Genomic DNA, 22059 nt, shown 5'->3' on the forward strand with positions numbered 1-22059 from the left:
CCACCTAAAACACATTTAAATTATAATGATGGCATAAAATAGGCAGATCGCTAGTTTCCTATACAGCACACATATATACACAGTATAAATGTACTATTGCAAAAGTATTGATTAGGCCAGAGTATTGTTGGTTTAAATTCATGGTGGGATACTGCCATTGTACCCTTGAGCAGGCTACTGTACTTCACTGAAATTGCTCAAATACTGTAGGTGCCCTACTCTACAAATGGATCTCTATGTCATCATTGTAAATGAGAATTTGTTCTTAATTGACCTGCTAGGTAAAATATATAAATAAATTACACCTAAGTATGTGCTTATTAATTGTTTTATACTTCATTTTTACTTCTAAGGAAGTACATTTTATTTGAGTGATAATAATTGCAACTGCTTTTATAATGACCTGCTACATTGTTAATCCTTTTCATGCATCCATTATCAGAAAGGCGATTATTCCTGTTAAGTGCTGCAGCAGACTGGAACTGAGCACAGGAAAAGGAAATGAAAGAAGAGAATGCACCCTGGACGGCACACCAGTCAATCATTACAGGAGTGCATGGGGATAGTTTTGAGACACCTTGCTTAAACCTAACTCAATCAGATGCTAAGTCTCAGGTCCACAGGGATTTCTTGAAACTTGGCGATACCAGAGGACCTTAGAAAAACCTTTGCAAACATGGAAAGAACACGCAGGTTCACACAGAGGTCACCCTAGTCCAGAATCAAACTGAAGAGTCAAGATCAGTGAGCCAGCAACACTAGAGTACTTGGCAGCCCTTAACTCCTTTCACATTATTATAATATAATGTGATTCTTCAGTTCTCTGACTCCAACCAAGAAAGTTGTTTGGATGGCCAAGCAATATATTAGTATTTTAGGAGCTCCTAGTACTGACGACTATATATTAAAAAGTTTTACACCAAGGTAGGTGTATCTTATATGTTATCATTCTCTGCATTAATTCAACCTATGATGCTTGATTTTGAATACTGGAACTAATGCCAGTAATCTATATATTTTTTCCAGAGTAGATATGTTGGGTGAGGTCAATATAATACCAAATAATCCCGATACAAAATACATAAAGCACAACATTATTCCTGAAAGTAATTACATGTATTGTTGTTTCATCTTATGACAGTAAATCAAAATAAATTGCCACATCATGCTGAAGGGATTAGTTTTATGCTTGCTTTACCAGGCAAAGCATGTTTTTTAAGCAAAGATTAAAGTAAGATATCCAATGTGTAAATGCAGTGCGAAGAAGCATAACTTTTGTTTGTGTCTTGTTGATGTGGCTGTGCCCAAGGGCCTCTCCGTGGGTTAACTTGTTCTATCTGGGATGACATATGTCCAAAGTAATATTTTGATTTATTGGTCCGACATTTTAAATAAAGCTGACCTGACTTGACTTGAAAGTCAAAATGCTGAACACATACCACCTTTCATTGCCCATAGCTTAACAAACCCTGCTCTTTATTTTTTTATATAATTTCCTTTTATTCATAATTTCCTTGATACTAAAACAGCCTCAAGAGCAATGTTTCTGATGTTACCATTTCCTTCAAAACATTTGCAGCTGAAATTATTTCATACATGTAGTCATGTTAGCTTTTTCTTGCAAATTTCATTTGTCTTGCTCTTTTTTAAGTAAAATGTATTCTTTACCCACATCTGCTAAAAAACCAACAGTGTAAGCAGCAGAAAAATATGACCAAAACAACAGATATTCATAATTGTTTGTCCTTTACTGGAATACAAAAACAACCCTCTTAAGTATAACAGTGCTAACACTGAAAAAAAATGTTCCTTGTAGAACACCATTATTTTGCCCTATCATGACCACTGATGCCACAACTAAAGAGCTTTCACTATTTTATGAATTGTAAAAGATAATATTTGACCATTTAAAGGTTGATTTTAAATTTTTGTTTAAATTTTAGGATGGGCAGCACAGTGTCGCAGTGGTCAGCGTTGTTGCCTTGCAGTGCTGTAGTTATGGGTTCAATTCCTGGGCTGCTGTCTGTGTGTGTATTTTCTCCCCATGTTTGCATAGGTTTCCTCCCACAGTTCAAAAACACACTGGTATGTTAATTGGCTTCTAGGAAAATTGGTTCTGATGAGAGGGTGTTTGTGTTTGTCTGTGTGTGCCCAATGGTGGACTGGCATCCCCTCCAGGGTCTAACCTGCCTTGTCCCTGTTGCTTGCTGGGACAGGCTCCAGCTCCCCCACAACCCTGTATTGGATAAAATGGATGGAGTGGAATTACAGTATAGTGGTGTCCACCAAAGCTATTTAACTAAATATTTTAGAGTTTAAGTGAGAAAACAAGAACTAAAAAAAGAGCCATAAGGTTTCCTTTAAATTCAAACACCATATACTTTAAATTGACAGAAATGTATTTAATTAAGCATTTCCTTTTGGAAATTGATCTGTATGCTTAAGATTTGAAATACAACAAGAAATATTCTTGGAAGCACACATTTTGAAGATCAGACTCTTGAGCCCCCATTTGTTTTTGTCATGTGCTCATAACAAAACAATACCAAAAATATTTTTGTATTGTGATTTCCTTTCATTCTTGTTACTGGATAATTGCCATCAAATGTACTTACTGTAACAAAATCATTTTTGGTACCATTTAAAACCATAAATTAGAGATGTTATTTGAAGTTCTACAAAGTATATCACTTCAGTGTCTATTACTAAAATATTTCAATGGTAATTGTAATACATACTGTATGTGTTATGACACAGGATAAGGCACCAGACGAGTGACCCTTTGTAGGTTTTTTTCTCGTCCTGGATTTCCTGGCATCCAGCCTATAATTCAGACACACACTCCTAATATATAATGCTGCAATCTAGATTTATTAGTTCTTGACCACATCATACTGACAAGTATGTCAAAAACATGGGTCAAAAAGAATAGACTGCCAAAAATCTGGCCAAAGAATGACAATCTGGAACAGTTCATTTTCTTATCCTGAGCTGAAGAAAGCCTCACATGATAGGCTGAGTGCAGTACATGTAATCACGCATTTAACTGCACTAGGTAACTAAATCCTTTTGCTAAACAACTGGTGGCTTTATAGTTCTTGCCAGATTTTGTTAAATCTATGTTTTTTAGGTATTTTTGTCCCTTTTCATATTGGGCAGTGTAAAAAAGAGTGAAATGTAGAGTTTTAACAGATGGTTGTTAATAGATCTGAACACACACAGTTCATGTTACATTTTTACAGGCAAATCAATTTTTCATTTTAGAAGGATTTTTTTCAATGTACAACTGGGACTGACAGAACATTGTACTTCCACCTTGGCATGCAGCCACCATAGTTTTTCCATCGATTTTATCCATAGTGCTTCGAATGCATATAAAAAGGGCTAGAAGGCATCACCATTTTCAGATACATTTTATGATGTCCTAATTGCCAGTGGTATAATATAATATAGAATTTTAAAAATTAAAAGAATGAAGACTTTTAAATCATATTTTTTGAGAAATTCCACATAGGTCAAGATTTAAATTAAACCATTAGTCTCATAAAATCACTTTATATGGTGTATAATTATTAAACTGTCACCATACCCATGGCTGAAAAATATCTGCCTAGTACTCAGGATACCTAACTTCTTTCAGCATCTCCACTGCTTCACTCCTGCTCAACACCCCTATCCCACCTCATCTCCTGTCTGTTTAAAAGAACTAAACCCTCAATTTAGCAAGTCCCTTCCGAGCCTCCAAAACAGAATGTCCTTATCTTACCTACCTTATCTTACCTTCTTTACAAGACTAGTGACCTTTCTCCCCAGAATCGTGGTTTAATCTCGGTCACACTAAATGTCTTGCAATCCCGATTCTTACAGAACCCTCACAATCTCTAAATTTTACCAGAGCTTTTCTGCATACTAGGATACTATAATTTCTTATGCTTTGCCTTCCTAGAATGCTGGTCTGATTTGGATTAGTACATATTCAAGATTCTTGATCTTATAGTCCACTTTGTCACTTCGATGTTTTATAGTATACCAAGCAAATTTTGTCTACCAAAAGCCTGCAGCTATGGAATCACACAGAGCTCTATCACCGTCTATAGCACCTCTCCACACCTATAAATATGTCAGGTCTTGCTTCCTAACTCTTCTTTTGGAAGGTATCTTCTTTTGATTTTCTTCAGGACTTGAAACCTTCCTTAATTCCTGAACTTGAGGAATTCCCAAAAAATGTAAACCATAAAATATTGGTCATGTTGTCTCTGCCAGGCTTATACTGTACCTAACCTGATTCAATCCCATCTAATTAAAGCAAGATACACGCTCAACATAAACTCTACAATTGAATGATTTTGCAGTAATCATATGGGTTTCCTATTCATTTCTTTGGGGATCAGTCTCTTCCTGAGATTGCCATTCCCTCAAACAGATAAATTAAGCCAGTAAAGCAAATTATCAAAAAAATGGTGCCTTATCCAGTTTACATTTATTATGGTTTGGACCAAACTACTGAATTCAGTCAATTCAGTTACTATATACATTTAAATTAATGTAAACCTGGTATAACAAACGAAGTCCTCTAAAATCTGACATTGCATTTGAAAATCAGCTTTTGTGTGAAATGGTTAATTGTAAACACTTCTTAACATACAAACATTTCAAACACAGAAGGGTTTACTCGTGTTTGTAAACTTTCTTAGTCTCACATTTTCATCAAAGTTGGAAAAGGTTAGAATTAGTTCTTTCTGATTTAAGAAGTACCCTACATTTAAATACAGAACAGGGAAATCAATATAAATATAATAGTTATGATAAAAGAAAAAATATCAAAAATAGAAAATATTCTCAGGAACGAACATCAGTGTTTACCAGTTAAATTCTAATGGCCAAGACAACTGTTCTCAATATGCTTACAGTTACCATCTTTTTTACATCTGTTCAAACTGCAGACATCTGGATTTATATTTATATATTACATTTAAAAAGAAAAGAAGATTTAAGACTTCTGCTTAAATATGGAGGTTAATCCTTAGAGGCTTTTAACGGCATTTCTGCAGCTTACTACTAATTAAGATAAGGTTATCATTTTTAAAATTATACCAAGAATGCAATTAAAGAGGCTTATGAGAACCAGTGCAATCAATTTATTATAAATTATAAGGACCATAAGAAAATGGATATGACCTTAATAGGACAAATGTACACATCAGTGTTTAAGTACCATACTCCAGAAAAATGACCTACATAAAGAGTGCATAAACAGCAGCATGCTCACTATGTTTAAGTTGCTTAACCTAACATAGCTACTGTATGTTCAGTTATGCATATTATGCATTATTGTGCATATTAAATACAGTAACCTCCAAATTTATATATACTCTTGGCATGAAAATACAAGAGTAAATTCATGTTTTCATACAAATAAATCAAAATGTAAAGACTTACATGTCATACATGACTTACATTATATGTCTTACATTGACAGTATTGTTTTAAACATGGGGCCGTTAAAATTAAAATCTAAGAAGATTATTAAATGAATACAAAATCACATTACCTGACACATGTTTTCTTTAAGTGTGTGCATGTCTGTGTGTCTGCCTTCGGATGGACTGGTGTCCCATCTGGGATTTGCTTGCCAGGATAGACTCTAGCTATCCCACAACACAGAATTGGTAAAAGTACAGTAAGACCTAGACTTAAACAAGGAAAACAAATACTTCTTAACAATAAATTACACTAACACAGTTGTAGCCCTATAAACAGACATGTTTGGTGTAATGAGTTCAAGAGCCATAAGACAACAGGCTCTCTTATATAATAAAGTTTAGCAACTTGTACTCTTTTAGCATTCATATTAATGGAATCTAGTTTCAAATCTGATTGGAAAGGATTGCTCTCTCAAGGCTCAATGATGGTAATAATAACGATGTTTCTTCTTTCTCCCTGTTCTTTGTTTTTGCATGTCTGTTCTTGCATTTATGTTATGGGCCATTCCTATGGACTGCCTTAATGACATCACTAGGAATGAGGTCAAACCACAACAGTGATAGGAAACAAATCTATTTGAAATTGAAACAAATCTAAAAAAATAGTTATATTTCTAATGCTTAATGCTTACAAAATTATTCACATCCTGGCAGTGAGTTGTTTGTGAACTGTCATTTAGTTAATCTCTAGGGTTTTTCATAGTTACTTGTCATACTCTAACTTTTGGTGATTTAGTGTAATTTATGTTTTCTTACCTTATTGTAAAATCCTTATGTGACCAAGTTTAAACTTTAGGACAGAAGACAGAAGATCTTAGTTTAAAATTCAGGTAAATCTGAATCTCAGTTCTAAAGTATTCTAATGGTATAACATCAGTTTTGATGCAAAAAAGGGCAATTTCTATTCTTCTCAGAAAGGATAACATTGTTTTTCAATTTGAATATTATCTTTCTGTGCTGTTCATACAGCTAGTGAGACTATTCAAAACCTCAGTTTATATTAAATTCAACTACATCACATGGTTTCATTTGACTTTAGAGTCAATTACTGTTTGGCAAATTCATGCGTTAGAACTTTGTGTTGCCATGGAATTATTCCACACACCCCAGATTCATGAGGTCAGCCTTAATTGTAGTCTAGGAGACTTTGTACTGTATATCGTATCCTGCCAGAACTACACTTTGAAGATTCCTGATCATTACCTTTGGGTGTGAGTACTCATCTGACTACATATTTGCTATAATGTTTTCATGTCCTTGTGGAGTAATGATCATTCCATTAGCCTTCAACATCTTGATAATGGATATCACAGTAGGAACTGGGGTGTCTAAAGGATTATGTTATACTGTAGACATCAGTACAGTTGAGGAGACAACACTGTTGTAGTTGAGATCCATAATCTTTACCTCAGATCTTTGGATGATTCTCTGACATTCCCCATTATAATACAGTACTGAGTGTTTCGCTTCTGTGTTCAGCATTTGTGAGACAACGAGAAAACCAAAATCATTAGATGTTTAAATTCACAGAATTTATGTTACAGCATAATTCTAATATTCACACCATATTTCAGTATATTAGGATCATCATAGACAATGAATACACTTCTACATTGTATATTTCTAAATATACATATCAACATACAGTCATCAACATATATCTATATATACAAAATATATGTTGATATACCTAGTAGTAATTTTCGTACATTTTTATAACATTTTCACAAATAAATGTTGAAAAATCTTGCTGTATACTGGTGTTATTTTATGTAAAGGCTAGAAAAGTATGATAATAAAGATCATCCCTATATACAGTATACAAAGTATGTGCATATTCATATATTATTATAGTTATAAAAAGGAAGTTACTGGATGTTTGGAGCCACCTCTATGCAACTATTATTTCAAAGTTTGCCAGGAGAGATGTTTCTTGCAGAACATTTCAGTTTGTGACTTCAACCCTTTATCAATTGAATAGCTGTGCGGTCAGATGAAATATTATAGGATGAGCTTGACTGAAGAGTGTAAAAGAAGATGACCAGCATCAATAAATCCTCCTGGACAATATCAAACTTGAACAGTCAACAACATACTCTTGCAATTTCTCACTTGGAAAGACAGATATTTTGAAAGAACTATAGTAAAGCACCAATTAATTTTTTTATTCTGTTGCATTTTGATGAAACTCAGTTCATTCGTACAGTTCTTCCTTGTGGTGTATTATAGCTAAATATAGGAGCTATGCTACAAAAGTATTAGATTTGAAGAAGGACTAGAAGAACTAGATTAGAAGTACACACCTGAAGAAGGCTCCATGGCCGAAACAGCATGGAATTAACCTATTACTGTACTTGTTCCTTAGATCAGAAGATAGTGTTTTGGCAAAATTAATACAATAATAGATTGAATAATGCTTATATTTTTAGTACAGTTATATCCAAGTATCCATAACACTTTGTTTTAAATTTAGAAGAATTAAGTGTTTAGCTCCCCTTAATATGTAACCAATTATAAATCAAAATGTTGGCTAATGTTCAAAATATAGAGTTTATACACAATATATACACATCAGAAATATAAGAAAATAATGCCTTACATTTGCCATATTATAGCAGTGATCTTCACAAGTATCTGTTACATTTGTATATTTTAATTAAACTATATTTTAATGACTACTTTTGAAGAACATGGAATGAAAACATTTTATTCTTCTCCGAATTACACCTCTTCTGTACTGATAGATACTACATAGCTGTAGTGAATAAAGTTACAAGTTAAAAGATCAAATATTGTACTAGAAAAAATCAGATTATGTATTATCAGACTTGGAAAGGGTTGGTTACATACAGTAATGTACTGCAGAATCTGAGAAAATTTAACTAAATATGACAATATGATTTATTGAAAAGAATTTACACTGGAAACCAATAAACATTGATTTGGATTAAAACACACAATGGTTACCATGCTCTAAGAAAGCTTTAAATCTATCTTTGCAATATTGGGTTTCCAAATTACAGTACATACTGTAGAAAATAGTTTTAACGATTCTGCAGAATCTTCTTAATTGAGTTTGGGCATGCTTGTGGATGCAAGTTTATTGATAGTGTACCATGACTAAAGAATCAGTTTTTGACTGTTAAGTATAACTGAAAGGGTTTGTATAAGCTAGAAAAGCTAAAGCCACAGAAGTCTGAAAGATCTATGATAATAAAGAACTGGTTAATACTGCCTGCATGGGAATGCATGTTAAAATAGCTTAATCAATCAATATGAAAGGCCAGTAAGTTCCAAACACTATTTACTTCAGATTTATGTAAACGTCTCCCAGTATGCTAATAAATATCTTTCTATCCATAGTGTGCAATAAAATTACTAAAAACTAATGAAGCACATCAAATTCTCTTCATCTAATAGAATGTAAATTAATTAAATTTTAATGCTGTCTCTGTAACTATACGAGTGACACTGCATTAAGATAATTCTAATATAAATCTATATTTCTTTTGAAGATAAAAATATCCTAATCTTTTATTTATTTTTAAAATAAAATAGTGTGCCTGCCTAAGTTTGATGTTATAGACTAGTTTCTGGTTTGATACTAATTGGTAGTGGCCTTTAATGGTTCTTGTATTTAAACTGCAAAGATATCAGCTATTAATTGATATGTGATTTAATACATTGGAGATGCTGTACTTAGAGTAAATTACTGGACTATATCTATGAGATAAAAAAGGCAGAAGAAGAGATGGGGTGTAGACTTGGTTATATTAAAGACTGTGTTACAGTAGCGTATTTAAAAGGTGACTTAACATATGGGAGAGAGTGAGAGCAAAAGGAAGGATAGATGTAACCAATTGATCAGAGTTACTGGTTTCTTTGTGCTGTTTTGTAAAATGATTTTTTTTTTATATGCAAGCTAAAATTTGCGGTCTATTTTCATTATTTCCTAAACATGTTTAGAGTTACATTATAGAAAAAGTAAAGAGCACATAAAAATCACTGTACATAATAATTAAATCAATGGCAAAATAAAGTCAAAGTTTTTAATAAATAGATTGATTTGGGACTATCAAAATAGTGAAATCCTGATCCAAGTATATTATGTAAATGTTAACAATTTTATATGTAAATGTACATTAGTTTTCTCTTTCGTCTAGTGATTTGGATTGCTGCTTCCCCGTTTGCGCCTCCGTGTTCCAATCGTCTCGCCTGCTTCCTGGATTAGATTTTTGCCTAGTGATTCGGATTGTTGCTTCCTGCTCGCCACCCTGTGTACCGACTTACTCACCTGCCTCCTGGTGTTCGTTTTTTGCCTTGCGATTCTGCTCAGTGTTTTCTCTACTCTAGAGTCCAGCATAGGATCCTATTGCTCTAGCAGCCCTCTCTAACAAAATGTGCTTATGCCTTTTCAGCATTTTAATAGGAAAAATATTGTCAAATAATAAACTGTGCATTCATCTACAGGTATATATTTCTTCCCTTTTCTATTGTCTCTGTCCTATTTCTCCTCAGACAAAAGTGGTGCACACATCATTAAGAACTGAAAAACCTGTAAATTAAAAAAAGCATCTTAGCTCTCCAAAGCATCTCAACAGACTGCTGTTCAATTACTTAGATGTGAGTAGTCTGGTCTTGCCAGACAAATGTCCAAATTTGTTGTGCTTTTGGAGGCAGTTGAAATGCAGGAAAAGTGTTTTGTTGTTTCCGTGACAAAAACTTTTGGCCCACATATGCGATTTTTGCTAAGCTGCGCGGCTGTCGCTCAAAAATGGTTAAAATGCAAAAATTTTCAAATCCACTTTTTACATGCTAAACTCTTTCGTTTTTTGTATTGGAATCCAAATAAAGTGATTCCTTTAACCAAACTGTAGTGGGAATTGTGATGCTGACCCCGATATGCCACAAATCGCGTTTATTTCACGCAGAAGTCCAGCTGCAGGTGACCCAACAAGAAATACTGGAAATGTCAAGCAGATTCAGTGCAGATACACTGAAGGTGCTTTAAAGCATGACATTAAATGTTTCCGATCAGTTTGGAGTCATTTGGGTAACTTTTTTAACACAGCATGTGAAGCCAAGGTTTTTAATTGGTTTAATACAAGTGCCCGAGCTAGGGTTAGGGTTTGGGTTTGAATGAGAAGTAGACATTTACTGATGCGTTTGCTGTGCTTTTGGAGGCAGTTGAAATGCAGGAAAAGTGTTGTTTTGTTGTTTCCTTGACGAACAACTTTTGGCCAACTTTGCGATTTTTGCTAAGCCGCGCGGCTGTCGCTCAAAAATGGTTAAAATGCAAAAATTTTCAAATCCACTTTTTACATGCTAAACTCTTTCGTTTTTGTATTGTAATCCAAATAAAGTGATTCTTTTAACCAAACTGTAGTGGGAATTGTGATGCTGACCCCGATATGCCACAAATCGCGTTTATTTCACGCAGAAGTCCAGCTGCAGGTGACCCAACAAGAAATACTGGAAATGTCAAGCAGATTCAGTGCAGATACACTGAAGGTGCTTTAAAGCATGACATTAAATGTTTCCGAAGAGTTTGGAGTCATTTGGGTAACTTTTTGAACACAGCATGTGTTCAAAAAAGGCAAGGTTTTTGATGGGTTTAATACAAGTGCCCGAGCTAGGGTTAGGGTTTGGGTTTGAATGAGAAGTAGACATTTACTGATGCGTTTGCTGTGCTTTTGGAGGCAGTTGAAATGCAGGAAAAGTGTTGTTTTGTTGTTTCCTTGACGACAACTTTTGGCCCACTTTGTGATTTTTGCTAAGCCGCGCGGCCGTCGCTGAAAAATGGTTAAAATGCAAAAATTTTCAAATCCACTTTTTACATGCTAAACTCTTTCTTTTTGTATTGTAATCCAAATAAAGTGATTCTTTTAACCAAACTGTAGTGGGAATTGTGATGCTGACCCCGATATGCCACAAATCGCGTTTATTTCACGCAGAAGTCCAGCTGCAGGTGACCCAACAAGAAATACTGGAAATGTCAAGCAGATTCAGTGCAGATACACTGAAGGTGCTTTAAAGCATGACATTAAATGTTTCCGAAGAGTTTGGAGTCATTTGGGTAACTTTTTGAACACAGCATGTGTTCAAAAAAGGCAAGGTTTTTGATGGGTTTAATACAAGTGCCCGAGCTAGGGTTAGGGTTTGGGTTTGAATGAGAAGTAGACATTTACTGATGCGTTTGCTGTGCTTTTGGAGGCAGTTGAAATGCAGGAAAAGTGTTGTTTTGTTGTTTCCTTGACGACAACTTTTGGCCCACTTTGTGATTTTTGCTAAGCCGCGCGGCCGTCGCTGAAAAATGGTTAAAATGCAAAAATTTTCAAATCCACTTTTTACATGCTAAACTCTTTCTTTTTGTATTGTAATCCAAATAAAGTGATTCTTTTAACCAAACTGTAGTGGGAATTGTGATGCTGACCCCGATATGCCACAAATCGCGTTTATTTCACGCAGAAGTCCAGCTGCAGGTGACCCAACAAGAAATACTGGAAATGTCAAGCAGATTCAGTGCAGATACACTGAAGGTGCTTTAAAGCATGACATTAAATGTTTCCGAAGAGTTTGGAGTCATTTGGGTAACTTTTTGAACACAGCATGTGAAGGCAAGGTTTTTGATGGGTTTAATACAAGTGCCCGAGCTAGGGTTAGGGTTTGGGTTTGAATGAGAAGTAGACATTTACTGATGCGTTTGCTGTGCTTTTGGAGGCAGTTGAAATGCAGGAAAAGTGTTGTTTTGTTGTTTCCTTGACGACAACTTTTGGCCCACTTTGTGATTTTTGCTAAGCCGCGCGGCCGTCGCTGAAAAATGGTTAAAATGCAAAAATTTTCAAATCCACTTTTTACATGCTAAACTCTTTCGTTTTTGTATTGTAATCCAAATAAAGTGATTCTTTTAACCAAACTGTAGTGGGAATTGTGATGCTGACCCCGATATGCCACAAATCACGTTTATTTCACGCAGAAGTCCAGCTGCAGGTGACCCAACAAGAAATACTGGAAATGTCAAGCAGATTCAGTGCAGATACACTGAAGGTGCTTTAAAGCATGACATTAAATGTTTCCGAAGAGTTTGGAGTCATTTGGGTAACTTTTTGAACACAGCATGTGAAGGCAAGGTTTTTGATGGGTTTAATACAAGTGCCCGAGCTAGGGTTAGGGTTAGAGCTTGAATGAGAAGCAGACATTTTCTGATGCCTTTGCTGTGCTTTTGGAGGCAGTTGAAAAGCAGGAAAAGTGTTGTTTTGTTGTTTCCTTGACGTCACGTTTTGGCCCACTTTGTGATTTTTGCTAAGCCGGGCAGCTGTTGCTCAAGTATTGTCAAAACTGCAAAGTTTTTCAAATCCACTTTTTATATGCTAAACTCTTTTGTTTTTTGTATTGGAATCCATGTAAAATGATACTTTTAGCCTAACTGTAGTGGGAGTTTTAATGCTGACCTCAATATGCCTTACATTATTCTTGTTTCGTGCAGAATTCCTGCAGCAGGTGACCAAAAAAGAAATTCTGGAAATGTCATACAGATTCAATGCATATTTTTTGCAGGTTTTTTGTTTGGTATATGGCCAATTAAATATTAAAAAAAGTTAATGACAATCTGCAAAACCCTCTTTTAGGAAAGTAAATATTAGCATGTATGTTTTTGAGTTACACATTCATGCAATGTGACTTACATTTCCCATTTATACAGCTGGGTATTTTACTGAAGCAATTTAAATGGAATACCTTCCTGAAGAGTACAACAGCAGTGCCCCACCATAGATTTGTATCCACAAGGTAATTGTTATGAGTCTGGAGCACCAACCCTTGAATACTCACAGAAAAATAATATGTGTATGGCACCCAGTTCTCAGGTTTATTCTGTCTGCTTTTATAATATCTATATTCTTCAAACCTGTCCCTTTAAACTTTTCTAGCATATAGATGCAATGGTACAGTAGCAAGGGTATACTATCACTCATATACAGTACATGCACTTCTGTAATTCAATTCTCAGTTGTAGCAAGATTATTTGTGTGTCCAGGAAATAATATGTATATGTTTAATCTGTTCTTTCTGTACAACTGAAATAAAATTGCTAGGAATTGGAATCATATGCTAGAACACTTACCAGTCACAACAACAAAAAGAATCTTAATTGAATTTGCTGATAGATTTTTGTCCTAATATACATTTTCCCAGGGAAAAAAAGTTAATTGAATTGAGCCCCTGCTGTCTTATCCAGCTGTAGCAATGCATTCCATTGGGTCTCTTCTCTGGCTCTGAAACGACATCCTTGCCCCTTCTGTTGAGCTCTGCTGCTTAAAATAATGACATAATTTTAACTATCAGCATTTCATTTAGGAGTGAAGGTGACCTCAACCACTACTCACCTGGGCTTCCCATGCTTCAGTAGTCAGTTAGTAGTACATAGTTTGAGTCATGTACACTCACCAGGGTAGACACTGGTGGTAAGCCACACCAGACATAAGGATGTGTGTTATGTGTGTGCCTCTAACCACACAAATTGCATCAGGACTTGTAGTGCAGCCTTACCTTAAGCATAAAGTATTGTGTCCTTTAACTAGGCTAGGCATACCATGGAGAAAAGACTAGCCACTTCAATGTAAACTCTGAATTAGTGTTGAAAGCTACCATTAGTCTTTCACAAAATCTTAATCAAGACTTTATTAGGCATGGACTCTTGCCAAATCATGCTATTTGTTTACTGTGTCAGCTGTGGAAAACCCGACTTCCTGGCTGTGCTACAGTATGCCAATATAAGGTCAAAAGACTTGCAGGTGTACAAACAGTGTTTTCCCCTTTTTTGTGGATATCATTTTAGGATATTTATATGTATATAATTTTGTTTATTAATAAGTTCCAGTTCAAGTTTATTCTCATACGTACCTGAGTATAATTAAATACTTGCATGTTTTCTTCACATGACAAATGACATACAGTAACAGATAACATAAAAGATGACATAGCATCGACATAGAAAATGACATAATAATAATAATAATAATTGCTTACACTTATATAGCACTTTTCTGGGCACTCCACTCAAAGCGCTTTACAGGTAATGGGGACTCTCCTCCACCACAACATAACAAATGACATCACAACTCTTGGAGACAGAAACAAGGTACAGTAGCAGCAGTAATTTAACCAGCATTTAGATAGCAGCTAGGTAAAAAAATTAGCAGTGGCAGTATTTACACTTTAGTACAAAATACAAGTGGTGGCAGAATTGCGCAGTGTAAAACAGAGGGGTATAAAAGGGGGTAGGAGGACTTAAGTGGTGAAGTTTAGAAGTCTTATGGCTGTGGGGCAGAAGCTTTTTGTGAACCAAGAGGTCCGGGCTTTTATATTCCTACATGTTCTGCCAGATGGAAGAAGTGCAATCCCAGGATGATATTGGTCTTTGATTATATTACTCTCTGTTTTGAGGCAGCGTGTGTTGTAAATGGTCTGGATGGAAGGGAGTGATGGTCTCAGCTGCCTCTTCTGCTGACCACCTTCTATAATATTTTAATGTTCATGAGCTGAGCAATTGTCATACCAAGCTGTAATGTATCCAGTGAAAATACTTTCAACAGTGCATCTGTAGAAATTTGTGAGTGTTTGTGAAGACATACCAGATCTCTCGACTCTCCGGTGTGTGCTCTCGTGATTATTTTGTCTATGTGATGGGACCAGGTCAGGTTGTTGGTGATGTGAACTCCCAGGGACTTTAACCAACTCCTTAGTTTTGCTGACTAAGCAACCAGTTTTGGTTGTTGTCTTGGCTTCACACCACCTGGTTCTCAGTCTCTTTCTTGTGCTCTGTTTCATCATTATTTGTGATCAAACCTACAACGTTGGTGTCATCAGGAAACGTAAAAATAAAGTTAGAGCTGTGTCTAGTGAGACAATCGTGGGTGAACAGGGAGTAGAGGAGGGGCCTGAGCACAGGGGCCTGTGCTGAGGTTCAGAGTGGAGGAGATTTTGTTGCCTCTTCTCACTGATTGAGGTCTGCCCATCAGGACGTCCAGGATCCAGTTACAGAGAGAAGTACTAAAGCCCAGTCTGAGAGCTTGGTGACTAATTTCAGAGAATGTGGGAATATGATCGTTCTAGAACCAAACTTTTGGTAAGACAAAAATGCTTCATTTTCATCAGATTGGATTGATCATTAAATTAAATTTTTAACTCACATATTTTGGATTGTGGTACTCTTTTTCCATTAATTTATTTTTTAATATATACAATTAATTATCAATCCATTTTCTGCTTTTTCCAATACAGAGGGTGCTGTAGCCTATTCTGGCAAGTAATGGGTCCAAGGCAGGATACAGACCGGATGGGATGCCACAGACACATAAACCGTTATTCACAGAAGCTGATTATTCTTCCAGTATGTTTTTCGACTGTGGAAGGAAACTGGAGCACCCTAAGGGAGATATACTATACTAAAGGGGAGATTTACAATACATATACACCCCAGGTCCAGAATTGAACAACTAACAACTCTGCCACCATGCCATCCTTAATTATTTATGTTTAGTATAGTATAGTTTGCCATTTTAGAGTTATCAAATTATTAACAGAAATTAAATAAAATGCTCAATCTATTAAATGTAAATAAATCCTTAAATCATACACTGTCAGTTGATATGTGTACTGAATATGTTTAAGTATTAAATGTTTTTTATGAATTATTTATATAAATGTAACTATAAGTAAATATTATATATTTAAATATTATAATACATTGTCTTATTTCTATTTTAAGTGCATACAACCCTTATCGAATTTTATGTATATCCAACAGCATAATTTACAGTATTATGCAATATATTAATTATTTTTATGTCTGTATGTTTATTGTCCAGCACTTAATGTATTTTAACAGTAGACATTTATAGTTACAGACACATATCCATGTCTTCTGAGCAGACAGTATTCACTGACTGGAGCCTTGGCCTTAACTGACACGTGCTTCCATCAAAGCACAAAATGCAGACACAATAAACTGCGCGTGTCAAGCAGCTCCTCTTTGTGGCAGTCTGTGCTTTAGGACATTTGACAGTGATCTTCAACAGTATAGCTTAAAGGATGCTTTTAGACTATGGATTGAAGGCTGTTGTAAAGAGCTATTTGCATTCATAGTATGTCACAGTATGCTTACACGGGCTTAATACCTCAATGAGGGGGAAGAAAATACATACAATTGATATCAGGATTCAATATACATTTACAATATACACTCACTTTAAAAAGGAAAAAAGAATTAACTGAGAAATGAGACGCAAGTGATAGATTTCAAGGCCCTTTGTTATTAGACCAAACACAAAGCTGCCTCTGTACTTCACATGCATGTGATAAAAATACAGGTAATGTGGCCTTAACCCAAATATCTTGCAACAGCATATAAACAACAAAGCGATATATACTGTAAGTAATGCTCAGAGGACTATGCAGTTTCATATTGTGCTTAAAACTGTGAAAACAGAACACTGTGCTGGGTGTCTTGAGGTTGTTGTCTCCTAGACTGCTTTAGAAACAGACTTTAGTAGATATGCTGTGCCACATTCCGAAGTAATATTGCTGCCATCAAGCTAATGTCTGTGGAACAGCATCCTCTGCATATCTGTGCTCTTCAGAGGTTTAAAAGCCAGGGAAGAGAGAAGAGGAGAAGAGAATTTTTTTCTCATCCACTAGAGAGAGAGCATGCATCACTTGAGTTTTTTTTTTATCCCCTACTAAACTAGTTGACCAATTCAGCCAAGCAGCCCTGTTCATCATGTGGTTTCTCATGTGATACGAGGGCTCCGCACCGCGTCAGAAGAAAAAGCTCTGTGGCACTGCATTCTTATCCAGCAGCACATAGAGCTAAAATAAAAGCCTAAAACAATCAAATAGGAAGATAGAGAGAAGGAGAAACAAAAATCTGGTGGTCTGTATGCTTTAACCTCATTTCGCTGCTGCTTTTATTGTTTGTTTGCTTGCTTCCTCAGTGCTGCTGGCAAAGGATCTGCCTGCCGGTGTCTCCCAACACTGAAACAATAGAGACGTTGCAAGCCAGCTTTGCTTTATTACTTTTTTTTCACCTGTGCTGTTGTTTTTCATTCTTCCGAAGTGTTCGATGGCTGCTCTTCGTGCCATTAAGAAGGACTGCGGTTATATGGTGTTGTCCGTGGTGAGGGTGGAAAGAGGAAACATTTTGGGAGGGATGGAGAGATGAGGGTAAGAGTGGACATTGGTTCAGGAGAGGCATGTTCTTGGCGTTACACAAAGAAAATGAACTCAGCATCTGGTACATCTCTGGATTAATAATGTGGTTTCTACAGCACTGGGGTTACAGTGTTCACTAAGCATTTTGTTGGAGATGGATAGACAAGGAGGTTTTTGATATATCCCTCTTGTCAAAGCCAAGCCACGGCAAAAGAAAGGGAAAAATGTTGTGCTGCTTGATTGCTCCATCCACTGCATCCTCCCTTCAGATGGAAACATCATTTACAAACAATGTGAGGACAGCCTATAAATAGCCATTTTGTTTGCTGAGCAGGACCCGCCACTGGGAACAGAGGAGTGTTCCTGGGGGGCTTCAGCCCGGTCTTGGAGGCATTCTGTGTATATTTACATGCCCACGTATATGCTTACATCCTCTTAGGAAAAAAATAGATCTGATGGCTTGCACAGGAAATTGGTCACGTCACCAGGACCTCAGATCTGATTGCAGCTTTATGCTTTTAGCAACAACCCTCTCTTTTTCCCTCTACACCCATTTCCTGAGCAAGGAAAAGCTGCAGGAACAAGCAAAATGTGGGATTTTTTTTTTACTTTTAAGTACAGACAGCTTATTCATATTTAACACCTTGAATTACTGCTGAGCACTATTGTGTGGGCATGGCTCTTATTTTATGAATGTGTGATTCAATGTTTTGAAACAGAATTATCAGGATGTGGAAGTATAAACAAAATAAGCTCTCTTTTATCTATGGCTGTTGTTTTTATTTTCCTGTCTCCTGGTTTGGATCCGTTGTAGTTTCTGTTACAGGCTGTTAACATTACTAAATGCTGCAGCAGTTTGTTGTGGGTTAATTTTTTTCTGCTGATTGCATCATTGCAGTCGATGAGGTTATTAATCCTGCATATTTCTTTACAGAATTGACCTATGAAAGAAGCTACTTTCAGAACCTACAGTAATATTTTTTCATTCTGTTGTGTTTTACAAAATTATGATTCTGGAACTGCTTTTTTGCTAGGAGAAGTGACCCTAGTTGGTCCCATAACTTGGAATAGAAATATATTTTTGTTGTTTTTCATGCTTTCCTTCCTCTTTCCCTTGATTGCTTAAATCAGACAGACTGGATGATGGCCAGGAGAAGTTAGAATGCAGCACTGGGAAATGTGTATATTATGTTTTTGAGCTGGTGTCAAAAAAGAAGGAAAAAAGTATTGTTTCTGAGAGGTCACATAAACAGATCTGTAATTATAGCATTTCTAAGAGAAAGATCCAAAATAAGCGAGCGAAGCAGTCTCCTAAATTGATTTTTTTAAATTACAAACATCTGTTTCAGTGACTGTCCTCGGCTCAGCTGTGTGAAGTATAAAGCTATTTATCCATTAATATAATTTAGTCAATTGCTTTTGATTATTGAGCACAGTTAGATATTATATTGAATATTGTATTACAGTAAACTTCATTTTTATTACACTACAAAAGTATAAAGGATAGATGTTTTCTCAATTTGGACCTGTGGATGTTTAAGGGATTTGTTATACACAAGTGTTTGTAACTTGACATTTAAGAATCATAGATTTGTTATCTAAAAATAACAGCAAAGTATATTTTGTTAAATTTAATTATTGTATGTTTACAATGTTGAATTCTATTAGGTTAACCGACTTTGATTCATCATTATGTTTTATGACAAAGAGCCTAAGACTGCATAACGTAGCTAATATTTGGTTGGGATTTTGATATTTTTTAACATTCTGGGCATGTTACCCAGATAGGGTAGCGCCACAAAAGTGAACCAATAAAAAGACAATTAATGCTGGTGGCAGCATGTTACATGCAGGTACAATATTGAAAATAAGAAATTGAACTAAAAGAGAGTAAACTGAACCTTAGGTATTCTTTTAAATAGCCAGTGATACATTGTTTTTGTACTTCTTTCTAAAACATAAAATATTATTTAAAAAATAAATCAATGTTTAATAGTTCTAAATATTTTTATAAAAATACATAGCATAATAATGTAATGCAACGGGGGGCTCAGGTGGCCGCCCTTGCTGCATTAGGTCAGCCCCCCACCATTTGGGGCTCGAACCCGGGACTCCCACGTCACTCAGCAGGGACCCAGCCCGGTGAGCCAAAGAGAGATCTCTCTACAGCCCAGTAGCTGTAGTCCTGCTATCACAGGGAAGGGCGGTGATGTCACCTGCTCTGGTACGCCGGCTCTTACACAATGCCTGTCGGCCGTAAGCGTTACAATAACAAAGCAGGCACATGCACAGTTACAGGTAAAATGATATATACAGGTAGTGAAAAAGAAAGTAGAAAGAGACAGACCTAGTTTAGGCAGACTCATCACTTAAAGAGTGTGGAGAAACAATTAAAATAACATAATTACAATAATAATAACAGTATAATCTCCATCACTATACTGGGTCATTAAGACCCACACAGACCACAGGGTGAGTGCCTCCTACTGGCTCCACTAACACCTCTTCCAGCAACAACCTTTGTTTTTCCCAGGAGGTCTTCCATCCAATAACTGGCCAGGCTCACACCTGCTTAACTTCAGTGGGTTTCCAGTTGTGAGTTGCAGAGTGATATAGCTGCTAGTATTACCATCTTGTAGGCTGATCTTGTCAGATACTGTATCAGAAGGTAAGTAAAGGGCCTGGTCAGTACTGGGATAGGATGCTTCCTTGGTAGAATAGTTTGCTGCTTTAAGTGATGTTGTTGAAAGTGTAGTGGTGCTTTTCTCTCTGGACCAGATTGTCCAAACCAAGGTCAAGTTGGCCATTATGACCAGAGACAGTAGGAGGGAACTAAAGCTGGAGGAGGTGCTACCCTATTTGAAGAGATTTAAAACAGAGGTCCTGACTACTTTGTTATTTAAGTTTCTACTGCACTGTTTGCAAGAGTAGAGTAAATTCCATTTTTGGACTGAATTCCTCACTGGGTTTGCACAATCTGGCCTATGAATCCATCCTTCCATTTTCTAACTGCTTTATCCAATACAGAGTGACAGGGAAGCTGAAGCCTATCTCAGCAAGCAACAGGTGCAAAGTAGAATACATCCTGGGTGGGATGCCAGTACATTGTAGGGCTCACAGAGATACCAACATGCACAAAAGCTAACTAGGCTATTTTTCACAGAAGCCAATTAACTACCAGTGTGTCTTTGGACTGTAGGAAGAAACCAGAACCTGGAAGAAAGCCATGCAAACAAAGAGAAAACATACAAACTCCATGGGTCCAGAATTGAACTCAGGGTACCATCACTGCAAGGCAGTAATGCTTAGCACTACACCACCATGCCACCCTTTGCCTATGGATAGTGCTCCTAAATTCAGTTGAAGACATTTCTCCTTGCTGCACCTGAACAGCTCTGATCTAGTCATCACCCCAGATAATAATTTCTTATATAAGGGAACTGATTGTTTTTAATTTGTAAAAGAGAAAATTATCTGGATACTTTATTTTCAGGTATGGTTTCAAATATTCATATTTTGAAAGGTGCATGAGGAAACAAGTCAACACAGGGGCTTCTTCATGATTATCTGCAATACAAGGTCCTAGAGACACAAGTGGAAATTATGGATTGAAAACTTTTTGCACCATTTAATTCAACTTGTTGGAATCAGGAAACATCTTCCAGGACAGCAAATTATATGTTCATTATATATTTCTTGAAAAGTAAATGGGAATGGACCATTAATTAACAGGTACCATACTGCTAAACTGTAGTGTAAATGACTCACATTCTAGATGTCACTCACAAATTTGGAAAAATCATAGGAATAATGAAAAAGTTGACTGGTTGAGGTTTGAGGCAGTTAACTGTTCAATACTATAACTCTATTTGGTATTTTTACTATTTTTTAATAGTAAAATTAAAATGCCTGTTTAACAAAACTGAAATTCCTAAGCCATAATTATGGTGCCTGCACATTAAAACAAGGGAACTTCAAGACATTCCCTTAACCTTACTTTCTCACGAAGTAGACCTATTATTAACAGGGAGTAAATATCACTGTCACTTTCATCCCACTTCAGTTTCCTTTTGACTATAACATGGCTGTTCCTCATCAATCACTAAGAGCCATCTCAGCAGAGGAGATACAAGTTTGCTGTGGTTTGGCTGTTGCACAGCAGCTGAGAATTAGCAAGACCCTAGGTTACCCTTAAGGTTTTCCTGAAGGAATTTTCTAAAGTCAGTGGTGAACTGGCTACAAAGCTGCTTGTCTGGGCCCTCTTATTCAGCTGTAATATAGCTCTACAAAGACAGCCCTGTGTGTTGGATAATGTTTACCCAGCTGTTGGAAAAGATTCCTTAGGAGTGGGTTCCATTACTCTGAA

The 22059-nt window shown here is 36.2% G+C and overlaps 1 long non-coding RNA gene across 1 annotated transcript in view; it reads left to right on the top strand.

The window, feature by feature from the left end:
• The window catches only part of LOC138241427 (uncharacterized), a 28475-nt gene extending 12490 nt beyond the window's left edge, over window positions 1–15985 (top strand). The window contains exon 3 of the long non-coding RNA XR_011190648.1: window positions 15765–15985. This is a non-coding gene — a long non-coding RNA (uncharacterized lncRNA). The remainder of the gene's footprint in view (window positions 1–15764) is intronic.
• The last annotated feature ends 6074 nt before the right edge of the window (window positions 15986–22059 follow it).

This window comes from Lepisosteus oculatus, chromosome 10 (genome assembly GCF_040954835.1).
Source record: "Lepisosteus oculatus isolate fLepOcu1 chromosome 10, fLepOcu1.hap2, whole genome shotgun sequence".
In the NCBI taxonomy this organism is placed as follows: Eukaryota; Metazoa; Chordata; class Actinopteri; order Semionotiformes; family Lepisosteidae; genus Lepisosteus; species Lepisosteus oculatus.